Source organism: Rhagoletis pomonella, unplaced genomic scaffold (genome assembly GCF_013731165.1).
Source record: "Rhagoletis pomonella isolate Grant_MI unplaced genomic scaffold, Rhpom_1.0 Rhpom_scaffold_00012, whole genome shotgun sequence".
NCBI classification, from domain to species: domain Eukaryota; kingdom Metazoa; phylum Arthropoda; class Insecta; order Diptera; family Tephritidae; genus Rhagoletis; species Rhagoletis pomonella.
The window spans coordinates 9,153,754-9,166,388 of record NW_023458566.1 but is presented as its reverse complement, the minus strand read 5'-3'; the positions used below and the strand labels follow the sequence as shown (position 1 = coordinate 9,166,388).

The 12,635-nt window shown below is 30.7% G+C and overlaps 1 protein-coding gene across 3 annotated transcripts in view; it reads right to left on the bottom strand.

The window, feature by feature from the left end:
• Positions 1 to 12,635, bottom strand: part of LOC118747809 (ribosomal protein S6 kinase beta-2-like) — a 78,516-nt gene that overhangs the window by 3,409 nt on the left and 62,472 nt on the right. The gene's annotated exons all lie outside the window — the stretch shown is intronic.

Below are 12,635 nucleotides of genomic sequence, written 5' to 3'. Positions count from 1 at the left end.
TTTCTTGTTCCAAAGTTCATTGACCGCTTACACACCGCATCTCGGTTTTTATTGTCCTAACTTACCACACCCTATGGTCGGTAAATAAAAGCTCACGAAAAATCATTAAACTTTTACTGTGGAAGTATTTCCAATATTCCATTATAACGATTTAAAAAAGATTGAATTAACGAATGTAGGTTTGGCCAAAAATTGTTTTTTTTTTCCAAATTACAAAAATTGCAATTTTCCGAATTGGCATCGATTCGAAAACAGTTAGCGAGTAGCGTAACGAACGAACTCAATGAGGTACAGCCAAACTTGCTATCGTCCATCTTTACCAGCTAACTTTGTTGTTACTTTCACATGCAATATTTTTCGTTAAGCGAACGGAACTCAAACATAGCAAGCAGCGCAGTGGCAAATCGATGACGGCTATATTCAAACTTGAACAAGGAAAATGTTATGAGCGCCATGTACGAGTATGCATAAGTACGGCCATGAACGATGTGGCGTATGAGTAATATTATTTTCTGCTTTACACTTCATACAAAATTTTTATTTTTTTTTTTATGTTACCGCATAGGTTTGGACCACGTCAAACCAATTTCGATAATTCTTTTTGCATCGGAAAGGTAGTGTCTCAGAGGTGGTCCATACTAATCTGGTTTAGATCCGATCGTTGAATCATGAAATATATATATATTTTTTAAGTCGGTTTTTTTTTGCTAAAAATTACTTGTTCTCTTTCGCAGACTACTTATGCCAATCAATGCGAGTTTTTATCAAAAAGACTTGATAAAAAGCAATAAAAGTAAGTTTTCAAAGGGAATGCTACACAAGCCTTAATTTATTGAGGTAGGATTATTTTTTGCCTTCATTTTCCACATTCGCACTTCGTAAACGTGAACTCCGTTGGTTTTAACTGTGCACGTTATATCTATTTATTCTGTTCCAATAGCAGTCCGGTTTACAGGATTTAGTCAGAACTTACAAGAAGTCGTTCCTATTGACATAAAACCTGTAAGTGGGAACACATTTGAGAGAGTAACTGAGCAACTGTTCCTAGTCAGAAGTTACAGGATTTAGTCCGGAGTTTTTTTCCTGTAAGTTCATGAAAAGTGTCAAACGATCAGCTGATTTACATGTGCAAACAAAATCAGAAAGCGGTGAAAGCAAAGAACCCTATATTTGTTAAAAAATGGAAGTAAACAACGAAATATTTGAATATGTATAGATTTTAATAATTATTTAGTGATATTTCAGCCAAATCAGTGTAGTACCAATGACATGTAAACAAACCGTCTGACGTTTTTACAGGAAATAGTGCTTTTTGCGTTCCTATGCACTTCTGCATCTGTTCTCCTTTTACTCTCATTTGAGAGAGTAAAATTGTAGTTTGACAGTTCCACAGGTTTTAGTCCGAAGTTCAAAGGAACAGACTAATTGTGATGCGATTTAATGTGATTGAAGCTGTAACTAGAAAAGAAAGACAACAATCCGTAATTGACTTCCCTCCTCCCCCTCGCCCAATTAAAAATCCGTTTTCAACTTTTCAACATTTTTTGCTTTGTATTTTTCTTTTCTTTAGTTGTATGTATAATTTCTTATAATATATATAGTTGTTTCTTTTCATTGTGTAACTTAAACTTATCGTATTCTATTTATTTCAGTTTTTTTACCTGCTATTAGTTATTTACAAACAAATCTGGTTATATTTATTATTTCATTCACTTAATTAATCCAATCACATTTTCTTAAACTGAAAGAAACCTTGAAAATTTAAGTAGCTGTATTTGTTGTGGTTTAAGTTAAAAGTATTTGGAAACAAAGTTTCAGTCAGTGCCATAAATCTTATAATTTTTACTTTTAATATTTTTGCGAATGCTTTTCATGATTTCGCCGTTAAGTTATCAAAGTACAAAATGTAGTTCCGCATTATTACTTATTACATAGCATAGTTACTTGTCTAGGAAGAGGAGCAATCAAGCTTTGAAGAAAGTTGTGCGATAAATTGGTTTGCGGGGAATGATAGATAGAGCTTTGAGAAATAAAACTCGTACATACTTATGTATATTGAATAACAACAAATTGGAGTTAATATCCCAAAAATCGGAAACAAATTTTATTTCTTAATACACAAAAAAAAAATTGTTTTTTTTTATCAACATGTATTTATGTAGAGATATTACTTAATCTTAATACGCACGCATATGTATACATATTATGTATGCGTTCGGTTCTTATAAGTTACATTTTTCCTTGATCTATTTAATTTAATCGTAGGTTCACATACATAACTAAACTTGTAAATATTTCGTTGAGTTTTTCAACTACCAAATATACTTACATATGTACATAAATAACACTGGTTTACAGCAAAAATATTCCATGGATGCCACTATCCAATTTCTATGTAATGAATTTTTTTAATCAAAAAATGACAGGTTCCGTGCCAAATTTTTGCATTTGTGCTAAAGCCTGTTCTGTCACAAAAAAAAAAATCAAGTTACTAATGAAGAAAATAGAAGGATGAATAAGCAGAAAAGCGTGTTACTCAGGTGTACGTGGCGTATGAGTAACTTGCTTTCCTGCTCATTTTTCATACAAAAAGTCTTTGCGTATTTTCATTTGACCACACATTACTTCTTTATTTATCCCTCGCTTTCCTTCATCAGTAACTTGATTTTTATTTTTTTTTGTAACAGAACAGCACAAATGCAAAAATTTGGCACAGTACCGTTATTTTTTTATTTTCTTCCGTCAAAGTTTGATTTTTTTTCAATGTTTCATTAAAAAATACAAAAAAAACTGGAATGACCAATTAATTTTTCAGAAACTATCCTCCTACCGGAAAGTGATGTATATGTGGTTTATGGAGAACTTCATCAGCTTTCATTTGGCGTATCTCATGTTATGATTGTTAAATTGGTTCATAAGATATACGTGATTAAGCGGAGCCACTTTTTGTTTTAAGCTGCATAACGGTAAATTGCAAATATCTCGAAAACGTATCCATAGAAAAAAGATTAACTCGATTTTCGGAATCACCAAGCAGTTCTACATAGACATTGGATAGTGGCGTCTGGAGAACGCCAGACGTGTTAAGCGCCGTAATATCTGAAGTCTTAAAAGTTTTCTATGTAAAATACCGGTTACGTAAAGGTTCAACCTAACCTAACCTGTTTCTTTTTCCAGAGCTAAAAGTTGTATGAAAATCTATTGTTCTAGAGTTTCGGATTTCGAGGAGCTTAGACAAAGAATACTCGGGGAAATCGGCCGAAATTTTCTTGAGCAGATAATAGTATATACATAAGTCATAATGCTATAATCAACAGCACCTATTCTTCGGGGAATCTTCTGATAACTGATTAGCGTTAGTTGTTTTTAGTTTCGATACCACTTCCTAATTTGTTAGTCTTCTAAAATATTTACTCTTATTCGATTTTCTCTTATAATCTATGTATGTACATATGTACATGTTATATTTTCGTTATACATATCGTTACCTTAATATAGCAAGGTCCTATCTAATATTTTCCTTTCTTTACAGAGTGGTTATAAAGATTTATACAAACTAGAGCTCTACAGTTGCGATTTTCTTCATTACTCTGGTTTTTAATAATCGTAGGAACTAGTTTTTTGGTGTAGTAATTAATTTTGAATTCAATTAAGTCTTTGGTGAGTAATCTACCGACTTTTGTGCTGAGCTGAATTTCAAAAGCAAATGAGTTAGGGTCTTTCTTTATTAAGGTAACGATAAGCACATTAGGTTGGTCCTTAAATGTAGGAAGCTAATTTTTACATCAGATTTCCTAAGCCCTAACCACTACGTCGATGCTGCTATAGTCGAAGTTATCACTTATAAATTTTGGTCCCGATTGGAAACGGTTAAGGCGTGTTGCAATGGGGTCAAAGGCCAGATGCCTCTATGGACCCAAAAAAATTAAAAATATATATTTATAGTTGATATTTTCGACTATGATACTATCGATTTTGGGTATTAGATGAAAAAAAATAATTTTAATTTTGGAATCTGTACTTTGCCCCCTGTGTGACACGCCTTAACCGTCTCCAATCGGGACCAACATTTACATGTGATATCTGTGACCGATTGAGGGGTAAGACCAAAAAATTTCGTTCATTTGATTTTTAAGGACCACCCTAATTTGCATATTGTATGTAGTCTTCCCTTTTCAATGATTTCAAATTTAATTCATACTTGCATACATATGTATGAAAATTTTGACACTTGGCCTTATGAATAAAATTTCTTAAAATTTCAGACCTTTTACTCGATTTCTTCAAATAAATTTAAGTAAAAGATCTGTAAATTTAAGAAAAAGCAATTCCTAAGTTCTTATCCCTAAGGCCCAATATTGAATTTTCATACAGTCAGTCAATAAAGTTTAGGTACAATGCGGGAAACTATTTTTTAAATATTTTATTTCTCGCTAATTTTTTATAAAAATATCGTTAATTCTACCACAAAAACCCCCAAAATCAAAGTTCCAATCCTTGTGCAAAATTTTTTTTTGTTGAAGGTGTCGCACATTTTTCCTGTATAAAAAAATTATCGAACATTATTTTATATGGAGAAAATAAGCGCAACCTTTAACAAAAAATGCTAAAAATCAATGGTAAATCCTAGCTACCTCAAACTTGCACTTTGTTATACTAAAATTGAATGGGCTAAAAAACGGCATACTCAACTCTTTTCTAGAGAGCGTAAATAAAAAGTGCAATATTTGAATGATATTTTGCAGAATTTTCTTTAATTTTGCACAAGGTTTGGAACGCTGATTTTTGGTTTTTTGTTGTAGAATTATCCATACTTTTATAAAAAATTATCGAAAAATAAAATATCTAAAAAGTAGTTGCCCGTATTGTAAAAAATTCGCTGTACCTAAACTTTATTGACTGACTGTATGTATGTACATTACATAATTAGTTTATAAGTATGTATGTATAACTATGTACACAAAAATATGCATTTTGAATTGTTTACATAGCCAAACTAAATATTTTATGTACAAAATTTTTAAGTCATATATTTTTTTGTATCGACTGTTGAGAAGAAAAGGCAGTGTTGCTTGTTTGTTTCACACAGCGAGCTGTTTCTTGTTATTTTTTTATTTTATTTTATATATTTGCTTTTATATTTTGGCTCAGTAAAGTTATGATCAGGTTCAGTAAGCTCTTTTTTAATAAAGTTTTCTTAAGCAGAAATATTATATGTATGTATATGTCTGTGTGGTTGTCATTAGGAAAGCAATATTCCTGAAACAAAAATATGACTGGATTTAAAATGGTCAAAGCCTTGAAGATAGCCATTGCAGAGAGCTTGATATACATTGACCGTTCCACCTAACAGGTAAACAAAAAATATCGCCGTACACTTTCAAGTCTAAAATAGTTTCTAAATTTTTTTTTAGTTTTTGGCCAACCCGCCGTTTTTCATTTATCGGTCAAATGTCATGACACCTACACTCGGCAATACAATTGGCCCTATCATAAATTCCACATGAATAAATATTCCCAAAAATTATAAAGCAAAACCAAAACAATTTTTCCCCATTTGTTCTTGTTTTTCCTGTTAAGTTATGGGAACGTTGTATTCACATGGAATCGGTGATAGGGCTGAATTTGTTAAATAGTTTTACTGGAATAATCCCGATACTTCTTTAGTAAAAGCGTAATAATTTTTGGCGAACTTTAATTTACTGGCATTATTTATTTATTCAAGAAGCACATTAGGGTGGTATGAGCAGAGATCTGGTGGGTCTATGAACTTTGGAACAATTGATTGGAGACATATATCAATGCCAATCATTCACTAACGTCCGACTGTAAATGCCGAATATAATCTTGTCGCCAATTTTGCAGCATTCGATTAAAAAAAAAAAAAAAAAATTTCAGCAATTTTACTTGTTCTTTTCCTCCTTTTTCCCCTTCAGTCCAGCTTCTTTCTTTGATTGTCAGCAGTCAACTTTACTTGTCAATTTCCTTTCTGAAATGCTTGCGTCTTCCTTTAGCGGGTACTTTGCCTTCCCACCATCAAGTCCCATTCTTTTTGTCGGAACCTTTCTTTCTATAAGTACGCAAGGTCGTTTTAAACAGTATAATAACGTAGAAAGCCATCTTTTTGACAATTTTTTAAAATACCACTGAAAAGGTTTTAATTATATTTTCTCGGAATTCTAATTCTTTTTTCATTTTGGGGTTAAATAGATTTTTTATTTAATCAAAATAGTACAATATGCGAATAAAAAAGGCGACCAATTTTATTCGACACAGATTAATCTGCGAAAGTTGGGAACGATTTGACAAATTTGGCGATAAGGCGGAATAACTTACAGCAAAATGGAGAAAATGTTTCGATGGATTGTTAAAAATAATCTCAGTAGCATATCGATCTTGTTGCTATTATTTTTTCCCCAACACCGCATGCATGTGTGTAAGTATGTATTGGCAAATTAAATTAAAAAAAAAAAAGATATATACTATTAAAACATTTGAATATCCAAAGCGTAGAAAGAGCCAACATTACTACCATCTCTGTGGAGACCGAAGTACATACATATGTAGGTGTGTATCGAGACATATTGAACAGGTCGTGGCAATAGAACAAGGGATGTTTTTTTTTTAATTCTTTAGTCTCTTAATTATCAAATATTGTTTATTTTTTCGCAAAATATGTGTTTTGAAATTACACAAAAAAATGCCGAAATATGTCAACTTTAATTTTGAGTCCTGGATTTCGAACCTGTATTCGGTTTTTCTAGACCAGGTCATATTTCCAACATATTTTTATTTTTATAAAAAAAAAATTAAAATTACAAAAAAACAGATTTTTTGTAAATTGTTTAAATTTTTACTTATTACAGCCTGGCCTGTTCAAAGAAAATACATGGGTAAATAAAAAAGTTGTGAATTGTCAAATGAAAATGCAAGAATATTATTTTTATATTTCTTTTTCCCGCTTAATGTTGATTTTATTATTTATTTTTCTCATTCACTATGCAAACTTTAAATGAAAATATCTGGGGTACTTGTTCTATAAAAACGGCACGCAGCTCCGTAATCTACGACTCAAAATTATGTTAACGTGTCTCTGCGTTTTTTGTGCCATTTTAGCGTTACTGCAGTGCTATTGAACCTTGGTAAAGTATGGATCGATGATTCTGGAAGCTTTTATTTGCTTTGCTGAGCGTAAGGCGAATTTATACAAGGTGGTGTCGGTGGTGCTGTAAAATCAGCTTCGCCTTACATATATTTTGTTTTTGCTTTTACTGATTTGACAGCACACCTCATCAAAAGCAAAAACAATATACGACATAACACCCGCAATACAAAATACATGTGGTTGTTGTTATTGTCATCTAAATTCGCCAGCAACACCATCTGGTATAAATTCGCCTTGACTGAGCGTGCGCAACACGAATTACGTGTAATGGTAGCGACGGGACGTGGTAGCCAAAAGTGGCCGACACTGCTTTAAAGACCAGAAACAACAACAAAATACAAATACACATACATCTCTTACTTAGGGTTTACACCGGACAATATTGTCAAGACAATTATGTCAAAATGATGTGTTTGTTGTAATATGAATTCGCGCCGTGTTTACAACAAACACATCATTTTGGCATAATTGTCTTGACAACATTGTCTGGTGTAAACCCTAAGTAATGCTAACAGCTACAACCTGTTTCTTTTGCCTTGGTGTGTATATATTAGGGCTGATGATTTGATCCTGGTAATGAGCTACCCGGGTACCTGGCATCAGCCCTACGCGAGTACTTTACTACCCGGGCATTTTACTACCAGAGTTGACCCGGGTGGACCAGCTATCCGGAAAGTATAGTAATTACCCGGGCACCCGAAAAAAAATGTGGGAAAGTAAAATTTAAGAGCAGCTACGACCATATACCGAAGAAGTGTCTGGCATTGTTTAATATTGCTTTTAAAATATTAATATTTAATATTCTATACAAAAATACATGTGTACATAGGGTGGTCCCAAATAGGTTAAGTCGGAATTTTGATGCTCTCACCACCTAGGATGGTTCTATGTACATACATATATCGAAAAACATATACCCCTATTTTTTATTTTGAAATCAAAAAATATTTATAGGTCGCTCAAAGCGCTCAAAGTTTTCCATGTATTTTATATGGGAAAAAACAACTTTTCGTAGAAATGGTGATTTCTGGTTCTCTTCAGGAGACTTCCAATAACAATACCCAATTTTTAATACTAACGATTTTTTATTTATCCCATTGCATTTTCTGGCATTTTCTAGGGCTTTTGGCGGATATATAAAATATAGTTACTATGAAAAAACGGTTAAATAAATAATTGGGTATTATTATTGGGAATCTCCCGAAGCGAAATATTTTTCAGATCGAAAAATAAACTATACCATTTCTACGAAAAGTATTTTTTCCCCCATATAAAATGCATGGAAAACTTTGAGTGCTTTGAGCGACGACTAAATATTTTTTGATTGCAAAATAAAAAATAGGAGTACATTTTTTCGGTATAGAACAATCCTAGAGGATGAGAGCATAAAAATTCTGACTTTACTTTTTCAAATGCATTTTCGGACCACCCTAATGTACATACATTCATGTTTAAACATGTACGAAAATTATTAAATAATTAATTAAGAAGGTCAATGTCTCATTACCCGGGTGTTTTTCGTTTAACCGGCACCGACATATGTACATATATATACTACCCGGGTACTCGTGGAAAATCGGCGCTGGTATATATGTTTGTTTTTTTTTTTAACGCTTAAATTAATAAACAACTTGTAATTTTTAAGTATTCTTGTTTTATTTATTTCTTTGTAAATATAAATTTAGTATATTTTTTATTTCAGCATTGATTCTTGTCTATAATTTATCTACAATAAAAAATAAGACATTTCTTATAGTTATGTAATATTATCCATGTGTTTTTGTACATAAGTATGTATGTATGTATGTCAATTATTTAGCTTGTTTATGTGTATGTATGTATGTATGTACATGTGTTGTAGCGCCTTTTGTTTTATTGCTGTATATTAAATTTTGAACTGCTTGCTTGCTTGCTTATAAAGGAAAATACGAGTTTTATTTTTGTTTTGTTTTGTTGCATAAACGAAACAAAAAATACTTAACTTGTTTAACTGTAAAGTAACACACACAAATAATTTAATTAAGATGTATGTATGCAATTACAAAAATATACAATTTATTCATTTGTGGTTTAAGCAATATCTTTCAACTACTTTTTTGTTATTTCGTTATTTATTTGAAATATTTATTCATGTTTTGTTTTTGTTTTTTTTGGTGTCAATTTATGTACATTAAACGGTTTGAGTAACAAAAATAATTGCTCCTGAGGTATTTACTGTAACATACGTTGTTGTTGCTCACTTTTTCATTTGCAAATTTAGGAATTTTATTGCGTGTACATATCATGGCTCAAAATATTTATGTACCTAGCTTTTTAGTCGAGATACTTTTTTTGTTGTTGCAATATTTTTTTTTTTACTTTTATTTCTGCTTTTCGCTTAAATAAGTTTAGCACCTTGTGATTATATCAAAAAATAAATTGTATTTAGTAGTGTAAAGCAAATTTTTGATGCATAAAAAACAAATAAGATTAAAATAAAATTTCTACACTAAAATTTTATTATTTGGGCGAATTCACTTCTTGCGAAGTTGCATATAATTTTTAATTGAAATAGAATGCCAATTTCGTTTTGTGCATAATTATCAGATAAGCGTGCAATTTTCGTGTTATTTGTAGTACTTTTGAAAAAAACAAGTAATTTTTAAGCAAAAAAAAAAAACCCCGACTTCAAATCTCACATGTATAAAAATTAGGAGTATTCCGAAGAATTTATAACCACCTCCTTTTTTGAAGTCGGTTAAAAAAAAAAAACATAAAATTTTCAATGATTTTTTTTTTATTGAGTGAAAATTTGTTTCATCTTTTTCAAAGGATTGTTGCTTTGGCAAGTAAATTCGCATCAAGTTCAATTAAAGATTGTATAGTTTTATTTTAGTTTTTTTCTTATTGCCGCTTTTGCATTCGTTTTCACTTGTTTTTTTTCTGGTGTATTCGTGTATAAAAAATATTAAGTATGTGCAACGCTTTTACTTTCAGTATGTACATATGTATGTAGTACGTGTGTAAACAGTATTTCTTTGTTGTAATTATTATTTCTTAGATTCTCCTCTCCATGTTATGATGGTATTCGTTTAGTTGCGCAGCACACAACCTGCACAAACTCCTTTGGTGTTGTCTTCTAGTATCTTTGTTTAAGAAAAATTGCATTCTTTTTTGAAAGCATACTTTTTATGTATTTATGTTTATGTTTATAAGTATGTATTTAAGTAGATTAAGAAAATCAGGAGTGTAGCGCTAAATTTAGGTTTATTTACTTGTGTTCATAAGCTTGTCTTAATAAGAAATGTCTTATTTTGTGACATACAATTTTTTTTTTTTGTATATAGTATGTATGTTTATTAAAGTTCATTCTAAATCCACTTCGTCTTTATACATATCTAATACGAAATTTTCATGCTTTGCTGCGTTCGAAAGAAAGACGGACTCGTCTTACATTTTAAAAATAAAAATATATGTACATACAAATGTATCTTTGCTTTCAAACACATGTTTTTTTATCTTTTTATTTATTTTTTTGTTTCCAATTTATTGTTACTACCTAACATTTTAATACATATTATATATCAAATTAAAATAATATACAGAAAACTCGTTAAAAACAAACTATTTTAAATATAAATAAAATTTTCGAAACATAATTAATATTTTAAATATTTCGCATATCCAAATGAGCTTAAACTTTTAAGGAAAAATAATAACTTGCAACCAATAATTTCATAGATAAACAATTTACAGCTGTATGCAGCAAGTTTGAGAACAATCTCAGCTATTCCGCGAAAGGCCAACGCATCGAAATTTATTGCCTGAGACAAAATGCTATTTTTTGATTCAAATATCGTTCTGCTGCTCGTGTATATAATTGTTTTATAATTTCTTATTTCTTTTTTTTTTTAAGACCACTTAGCCTTTTGTAGTTTTCTAAGCAAAGTGAGCAGTTGTATGTATAAAACTTGGGGCAGAGAAAAACAAAGGGCATCAAAACGCGTTGCACGATAGGAACAAATGACTTGTTAACGAAATCAAAATCGATATGTACTTAGCAAAAAAATTTGGAAATTTAGTTAAAAGAAAAATAAGTAACAAAATAAGTCTCGAATTTGAGTCGAATAAAAAACAAGATATAGAATCGTAATATATATATATATATATATGCATATTACTGCAGTTGGCAACAGCAGTATTTGTGCGCCCTCCTAGTACTTAAGTGCGCCCATTGATTGCATATTGCAATTTGTTTCAAACAAAATAGCGATTTTAATGAATTTTTGTATAATTTTTTGTTGCAACGCAATTTTTTTTTTTTTTATATTAAAACCTCAAATAAAATCAATAAAATCTCACAAAAAAAAAACTTAAATACAGCAATTTAATGCATTATTTTGTGATATATGTATGTATGTGCATATTTCACTTTTGCCTTGCCTATAACAAACAAACATTTCAAAACAATATTTTTCAACTCATTTTTAAAGCATTTATGCAAACCTTTTGTCATTGTTTTATTTTGGCTAAACTAACGTAAGAATTTCCGCCTAAGCGAAATTTGGCGAAAAGTAAGCTAAGTCAAATGAACAAGACAAAATTAACATAATAATAAACTAAATTTCACAGATGCTTAAATTCTAAAGTTACGTACATGAATTCTGAAGATTTTCGATGCAAATTTTTAGTTCACCATTATTTTTTGTGTAAGTGTCTTTGCTTCGTTTGAGATATATTTGGATCTGTAATGTATCTGTGTAGTCAGGTACTTATAAAAATGAGAACCAGACCACTTTGTGATACCTTTTTTTTTAATTTTTTTCTCTACCACAAGCTACTTGAAATACTAGAAGTGTGCTTTGGTGTAAGTAATACAGCGCATGTCACAACTTAGAACCAGTTTATAGAGTAACAATAATGATAGACTTTCTGAAGTTTTACAAATTTGATAATAAACTGCGAACGGACCTTTTTCCAAGAAATGCAATGGAGTGATCATTTCTATAACTGACCAAACAAATATTTACGCTTAGTTAATAGAAAACGCCTTATTACACTTTTGCCATTTAGTTACTAGCGCAGAATAATGCTGCTTTTTTGTTATTATTTTTTGTTTGTTTGTTTGTTTGTTTATAAAAAAAGCACACACACGCTGATGCTGCTAGAACTACATAACTAAAAAGTATATAGAAGACCTTTGTTTATGTTCTTAAATATTAAAAGAAAATTATTCATAAGTCTTCTTTTTTCGTACGTGAAGCCAAATTTACAGCAGCGAAACTTAAAATAACAAACTTAACTGCAGAACTCAAGTTAACTCGACACTGTAAAATTGGCCATTGCGCACGAATAAGTTTAATTTCTTTTTTTTATTTTACTTTTGTGGCACCTTTGCATTTTAACTAGAAGTATATATATATATACATATGTATGCATATGCTGCTATACATTGTAACATTGATTTATTAAGCTGACTGTTTACATTCTC